Genomic DNA, 8,926 nt, shown 5'->3' with positions numbered 1-8,926 from the left:
TTGATCACAGATCTAGTCAAAACGTTGATCACAGATCTAGTCAACACGTTGATCACAGATCTAGTCAGAATGTTGATCACAGATCTAGTCAGAATGTTGATCACAGATCTAGTCAGAATGTTGATCACAGATCTAGTCAACACGTTGATCACAGATCTAGTCAGAATGTTGATCACAGATCTAGTCAACACGTTGATCACAGATCTAGTCAGAATGTTGATCACAGATCTAGTCAGAATGTTGATCACAGATCTAGTCAACACGTTGATCACAGATCTAGTCAACACGTTGATCACAGATCTAGTCAACACGTTGATGACAGATCTAGTCAGAATGTTGATCACAGATCTAGTCAACACGTTGATCACAGATCTAGTCAACACGTTGATCACAGATCTAGTCAGAATGTTGATCACAGATCTAGTCAACATGTTGATCACAGATCTAGTCAGAATGTTGATCACAGATCTAGTCAACATGTTGATCACAGATCTAGTCAGAATGTTGATCACAGATCTAGTCAACACGTTGATCACAGATCTAGTCAACACGTTGATCACAGATCTAGTCAGCATGTTGATCACAGATCTAGTCAACACGTTGATCACAGATCTAGTCAACACGTTGATCACAGATCTAGTCAGCATGTTGATCACAGATCTAGTCAACACGTTGATCACAGATCTAGTCAACACGTTGATCACAGATCTAGTCAACACGTTGCTCACAGATCTAGTCAGTATGTTTATCACAGATCTAGTCAACACGTTGATCACAGATCTAGTCAACACGTTGATCACAGATCTAGTCAACACGTTGATCACAGATCTAGTCAGAATGTTGATCACAGATCTAGTCAACATGTTGATCACAGATCTAGTCAACACGTTGATCACAGATCTAGTCAACATGTTGATCACAGATCTAGTCAACACGTTGATCACAGATCTAGTCAACACGTTGATCACAGATCTAGTCAACACGTTGATCACAGATCTAGTCAACACGTTGATCACAGATCTAGTCAGAATGTTGATCACAGATCTAGTCAGAATGTTGATCACAGATCTAGTCAGAATGTTGATCACAGATCTAGTCAACACGTTGATCACAGATCTAGTCAACACGTTGATCACAGATCTAGTCAGAATGTTGATCACAGATCTAGTCAACACGTTGATCACAGATCTAGTCAACACGTTGATCACAGATCTAGTCAGAATGTTGATCACAGATCTAGTCAACATGTTGATCACAGATCTAGTCAGAATGTTGATCACAGATCTAGTCAACATGTTGATCACAGATCTAGTCAGAATGTTGATCACAGATCTAGTCAACACGTTGATCACAGATCTAGTCAGAATGTTGATCACAGATCTAGTCAACATGTTGATCACAGATCTAGTCAACACGTTGATCACAGATCTAGTCAACACGTTGATCACAGATCTAGTCAACACGTTGATCACAGATCTAGTCAGAATGTTGATCACAGATCTAGTCAGAATGTTGATCACAGATCTAGTCAGAATGTTGATCACAGATCTAGTCAACACGTTGATCACAGATCTAGTCAACACGTTGATCACAGATCTAGTCAACACGTTGCTCACAGATCTAGTCAATATGTTTATCACAGATCTAGTCAACACGTTGATCACAGATCTAGTCAACACGTTGATCACAGATCTAGTCAACACGTTGATCACAGATCTAGTCAGAATGTTGATCACAGATCTAGTCAACATGTTGATCACAGATCTAGTCAGCACGTTGATCACAGATCTAGTCAGCACGTTGATCACAGATCTAGTCAGAATGATGATCACAGATCTAGTCAACACGTTGATCACAGATCTAGTCAACACGTTGATCACAGATCTAGTCAACACGTTGATCACAGATCTAGTCAGAATGTTGATCACAGATCTAGTCAACATGTTGATCACAGATCTAGTCAGCACGTTGATCACAGATCTAGTCAGCACGTTGATCACAGATCTAGTCAACATGTTGATCACAGATCTAGTCAGAATGTTGATCACAGATCTAGTCAACACGTTGATCACAGATCTAGTCAACACGTTGATCACAGATCTAGTCAACACGTTGATCACAGATCTAGTCAGAATGTTGATCACAGATCTAGTCAGAATGTTGATCACAGATCTAGTCAGAATGTTGATCACAGATCTAGTCAGCACGTTGATCACAGATCTAGTCAGAATGTTGATCACAGATCTAGTCAGAATGTTGATCACAGATCTAGTCAACACGTTGATCACAGATCTAGTCAGAATGTTGATCACAGATCTAGTCAGAATGTTGATCACAGATCTAGTCAGCACGTTGATCACAGATCTAGTCAACACGTTGATCACAGATCTAGTCAACACGTTGATCACAGATCTAGTCAGCACGTTGATCACAGATCTAGTCAGAATGTTGATCACAGATCTAGTCAGAATGTTGATCACAGATCTAGTCAACACGTTGATCACAGATCTAGTCAGAATGTTGATCACAGATCTAGTCAGCACGTTGATCACAGATCTATTCAACACGTTGATCACAGATCTAGTCAACACGTTGATCACAGATCTAGTCAGAATGTTGATCACAGATCTAGTCAACATGTTGATCACAGATCTAGTCAACACGTTGATCACAGATCTAGTCAACACGTTGATCACAGATCTAGTCAACACGTTGATCACAGATCTAGTCAACACGTTGATCACAGATCTAGTCAGAATGTTGATCACAGATCTAGTCAACATGTTGATCACAGATCTAGTCAGAATGTTGATCACAGATCTAGTCAGAATGTTGATCACAGATCTAGTCAACACGTTGATCACAGATCTAGTCAGAATGTTGATCACAGATCTAGTCAACATGTTGATCACAGATCTAGTCAACACGTTGATCACAGATCTAGTCAACACGTTGATCACAGATCTAGTCAACACGTTGATCACAGATGTAGTCAGAATGTTGATCACAGATCTAGTCAGAATGTTGATCACAGATCTAGTCAACACGTTGATCACAGATCTAGTCAACATGTTGATCACAGATCTAGTCAACACGTTGATCACAGATCTATTCAACACGTTGATCACAGATCTAGTCAGAATGTTGATCACAGATCTAGTCAACACGTTGATCACAGATCTAGTCAACACGTTGATCACAGATCTAGTCAACACGTTGATCACAGATCTAGTCAAAATGTTGATCACAGATCTAGTCAACACGTTGATCACAGATCTAGTCAGACACGTTGATCACAGATCTAGTCAGAATGTTGATCACAGATCTAGTCAACATGTTGATCACAGATCTAGTCAACACGTTGATCACAGATCTAGTCAACACGTTGATCACAGATCTAGTCAGACACGTTGATCACAGATCTAGTCAGAACGTTGATCACAGATCTAGTCAACACGTTGATCACAGATCTAGTCAACACGTTGATCACAGATCTAGTCAGAATGTTGATCACAGATCTAGTCAACATGTTGATCACAGATCTAGTCAGAATGTTGATCACAGATCTAGTCAGACACGTTGATCACAGATCTAGTCAACACGTTGATCACAGATCTAGTCAAAACGTTGATCACAGATCTAGTCAACACGTTGATCACAGATCTAGTCAGAATGTTGATCACAGATCTAGTCAGAATGTTGATCACAGATCTAGTCAACACGTTGATCACAGATCTAGTCAACATGTTGATCACAGATCTAGTCAGAATGTTGATCACAGATCTAGTCAACACGTTGATCACAGATCTAGTCAGAATGTTGATCACAGATCTAGTCAGAATGTTGATCACAGATCTAGTCAACACGTTGATCACAGATCTAGTCAACACGTTGATCACAGATCTAGTCAACACGTTGATCACAGATCTAGTCAGAATGTTGATCACAGATCTAGTCAACACGTTGATCACAGATCTAGTCAACACGTTGATCACAGATCTAGTCAGAATGTTGATCACAGATCTAGTCAACATGTTGATCACAGATCTAGTCAGAATGTTGATCACAGATCTAGTCAACATGTTGATCACAGATCTAGTCAGAATGTTGATCACAGATCTATTCAACACGTTGATCACAGATCTAGTCAACACGTTGATCACAGATCTAGTCAGAATGTTGATCACAGATCTAGTCAACATGTTGATCACAGATCTAGTCAACACGTTGATCACAGATCTAGTCAGAATGTTGATCACAGATCTAGTCAACACGTTGATCACAGATCTAGTCAACACGTTGATCACAGATCTAGTCAACATGTTGATCACAGATCTAGTCAACACGTTGATCACAGATCTAGTCAACACGTTGATCACAGATCTAGTCAACACGTTGATCACAGATCTAGTCAGAATGTTGATCACAGATCTAGTCAACATGTTGATCACAGATCTAGTCAGCACGTTGATCACAGATCTAGTCAGCACGTTGATCACAGATCTAGTCAGAATGTTGATCACAGATCTAGTCAGCACGTTGATCACAGATCTAGTCAGAATGTTGATCACAGATCTAGTCAACATGTTGATCACAGATCTAGTCAGCACGTTGATCACAGATCTAGTCAGCACGTTGATCACAGATCTAGTCAACATGTTGATCACAGATCTAGTCAGAATGTTGATCACAGATCTAGTCAACACGTTGATCACAGATCTAGTCAGAATGTTGATCACAGATCTAGTCAACACGTTGATCACAGATCTAGTCAACACGTTGATCACAGATCTAGTCAGAATGTTGATCACAGATCTAGTCAGAATGTTGATCACAGATCTAGTCAGAATGTTGATCACAGATCTAGTCAACACGTTGATCACAGATCTAGTCAGAATGTTGATCACAGATCTAGTCAGAATGTTGATCACAGATCTAGTCAACACGTTGATCACAGATCTAGTCAGAATGTTGATCACAGATCTGGTCAGAATGTTGATCACAGATCTAGTCAGCACGTTGATCACAGATCTAGTCAACACGTTGATCACAGATCTAGTCAACACGTTGATCACAGATCTAGTCAACACGTTGATCACAGATCTAGTCAGAATGTTGATCACAGATCTAGTCAGAATGTTGATCACAGATCTAGTCAACATGTTGATCACAGATCTAGTCAGAATGTTGATCACAGATCTAGTCAACATGTTGATCACAGATCTAGTCAACACGTTGATCACAGATCTAGTCAACACGTTGATCACAGATCTAGTCAACACGTTGATCACAGATCTAGTCAGAATGTTGATCACAGATCTAGTCAGAATGTTGATCACAGATCTAGTCAGAATGTTGATCACAGATCTAGTCCGAATGTTGATCACAGATCTAGTCAACATGTTGATCACAGATCTAGTCAGAATGTTGATCACAGATCTAGTCAACACGTTGATCACAGATCTAGTCAACACGTTGATCACAGATCTAGTCAACACGTTGATCACAGATCTAGTCAACACGTTGATCACAGATCTAGTCAGAATGTTGATCACAGATCTAGTCAACACGTTGATCACAGATCTAGTCAACATGTTGATCACAGATCTAGTCAACACGTTGATCACAGATCTATTCAACACGTTGATCACAGATCTAGTCAACACGTTGATCACAGATCTAGTCAGAATGTTGATCACAGATCTAGTCAACATGTTGATCACAGATCTAGTCAACACGTTGATCACAGATCTAGTCAACACGTTGATCACAGATCTAGTCAACACCTTGATCACAGATCTAGTCAACACGTTGATCACAGATCTAGTCAGAATGTTGATCACAGATCTAGTCAGAATGTTGATCACAGATCTAGTCAGAATGTTGATCACAGATCTAGTCCGAATGTTGATCACAGATCTAGTCAACATGTTGATCACAGATCTAGTCAGAATGTTGATCACAGATCTAGTCAACATGTTGATCACAGATCTAGTCAGAATGTTGATCACAGATCTATTCAACACGTTGATCACAGATCTAGTCAACACGTTGATCACAGATCTAGTCAGAATGTTGATCACAGATCTAGTCAACATGTTGATCACAGATCTAGTCAACACGTTGATCACAGATCTAGTCAACACGTTGATCACAGATCTAGTCAACACCTTGATCACAGATCTAGTCAACACGTTGATCACAGATCTAGTCAGAATGTTGATCACAGATCTAGTCAGAATGTTGATCACAGATCTAGTCAGAATGTTGATCACAGATCTAGTCCGAATGTTGATCACAGATCTAGTCAACATGTTGATCACAGATCTAGTCAGAATGTTGATCACAGATCTAGTCAACACGTTGATCACAGATCTAGTCAACACGTTGATCACAGATCTAGTCAACACGTTGATCACAGATCTAGTCAACACGTTGATCACAGATCTAGTCAGAATGTTGATCACAGATCTAGTCAACACGTTGATCACAGATCTAGTCAACATGTTGATCACAGATCTAGTCAACACGTTGATCACAGATCTAGTCAGAATGTTTATCACAGATCTAGTCAACACGTTGATCACAGATCTAGTCAACACGTTGATCACAGATCTAGTCAACACGTTGATCACAGATCTAGTCAGAACGTTGATCACAGATCTAGTCAACACGTTGATCACAGATCTAGTCAACACGTTGATCACAGATCTAGTCAACACGTTGATCACAGATCTAGTCAACACGTTGATCACAGATCTAGTCAACACGTTGATCACAGATATAGTCAGAATGTTGATCACATATCTAGTCAGAATGTTGATCACAGATCTAGTCAACACGTTGATCACAGATCTAGTCAGCACGTTGATCACAGATCTAGTCAACACGTTGATCACAGATCTAGTCAACACGTTGATCACAGATCTAGTCAGAATGTTGATCACAGATCTAGTCAACATGTTGATCACAGATCTAGTCAACATGTTGATCATAGATCTAGTCAGCACGTTGATCACAGATCTAGTCAGCATGTTGATCACAGATCTAGTCAGAATGTTGATCACAGATCTAGTCAACACGTTGATCACAGATCTAGTCAGCACGTTGATCACAGATCTAGTCAACATGTTGATCACAGATCTAGTCAGAATGTTGATCACAGATCTAGTCAACACGTTGATCACAGATCTAGTCAACATGTTGATCACAGATCTAGTCAACATGTTGATCACAGATCGAGTCAACACGTTGATCACAGATCTAGTCAGCATGTTGATCACAGATCTAGTCAGAATGTTTATCACAGATCTAGTCAACATGTTGATCACAGATCTAGTCAACACGTTGATCACAGATCTAGTCAACATGTTGATCACAGATCTAGTCAACACGTTGATCACAGATCTAGTCAACACGTTGATCACAGATCTAGTCAACACCTTGATCACAGATCTAGTCAACACGTTGATCACAGATCTAGTCAGAATGTTGATCACAGATCTAGTCAACATGTTGATCACAGATCTAGTCAGAATGTTGATCACAGATCTAGTCAACACGTTGATCACAGATCTAGTCAACATGTTGATCACAGATCTAGTCAACATGTTGATCACAGATCGAGTCAACACGTTGATCACAGATCTAGTCAGCATGTTGATCACAGATCTAGTCAGAATGTTTATCACAGATCTAGTCAACATGTTGATCACAGATCTAGTCAACACGTTGATCACAGATCTAGTCAACATGTTGATCACAGATCTAGTCAACACGTTGATCACAGATCTAGTCAACACGTTGATCACAGATCTAGTCAACACCTTGATCACAGATCTAGTCAACACGTTGATCACAGATCTAGTCAGAATGTTGATCACAGATCTAGTCAGAATGTTGATCACAGATCTAGTCAGAATGTTGATCACAGATCTAGTCCGAATGTTGATCACAGATCTAGTCAACATGTTGATCACAGATCTAGTCAGAATGTTGATCACAGATCTAGTCAACATGTTGATCACAGATCTAGTCAGAATGTTGATCACAGATCTATTCAACACGTTGATCACAGATCTAGTCAACACGTTGATCACAGATCTAGTCAGAATGTTGATCACAGATCTAGTCAACATGTTGATCACAGATCTAGTCAACACGTTGATCACAGATCTAGTCAACACGTTGATCACAGATCTAGTCAACACCTTGATCACAGATCTAGTCAACACGTTGATCACAGATCTAGTCAGAATGTTGATCACAGATCTAGTCAGAATGTTGATCACAGATCTAGTCAGAATGTTGATCACAGATCTAGTCCGAATGTTGATCACAGATCTAGTCAACATGTTGATCACAGATCTAGTCAGAATGTTGATCACAGATCTAGTCAACACGTTGATCACAGATCTAGTCAACACGTTGATCACAGATCTAGTCAACACGTTGATCACAGATCTAGTCAACACGTTGATCACAGATGTAGTCAGAATGTTGATCACAGATCTAGTCAACACGTTGATCACAGATCTAGTCAACATGTTGATCACAGATCTAGTCAACACGTTGATCACAGATCTAGTCAGAATGTTTATCACAGATCTAGTCAACACGTTGATCACAGATCTAGTCAACACGTTGATCACAGATCTAGTCAACACGTTGATCACAGATCTAGTCAGAACGTTGATCACAGATCTAGTCAACACGTTGATCACAGATCTAGTCAACACGTTGATCACAGATCTAGTCAACACGTTGATCACAGATCTAGTCAACACGTTGATCACAGATCTAGTCAACACGTTGATCACAGATATAGTCAGAATGTTGATCACATATCTAGTCAGAATGTTGATCACAGATCTAGTCAACACGTTGATCACAGATCTAGTCAGCACGTTGATCACAGATCTAGTCA

The sequence above is a fragment of the Salmo salar genome, chromosome ssa15, assembly GCF_905237065.1.
Source record: "Salmo salar chromosome ssa15, Ssal_v3.1, whole genome shotgun sequence".
In the NCBI taxonomy this organism is placed as follows: Eukaryota; Metazoa; Chordata; class Actinopteri; order Salmoniformes; family Salmonidae; genus Salmo; species Salmo salar.
This window is presented reverse-complemented; position numbering follows the sequence as displayed.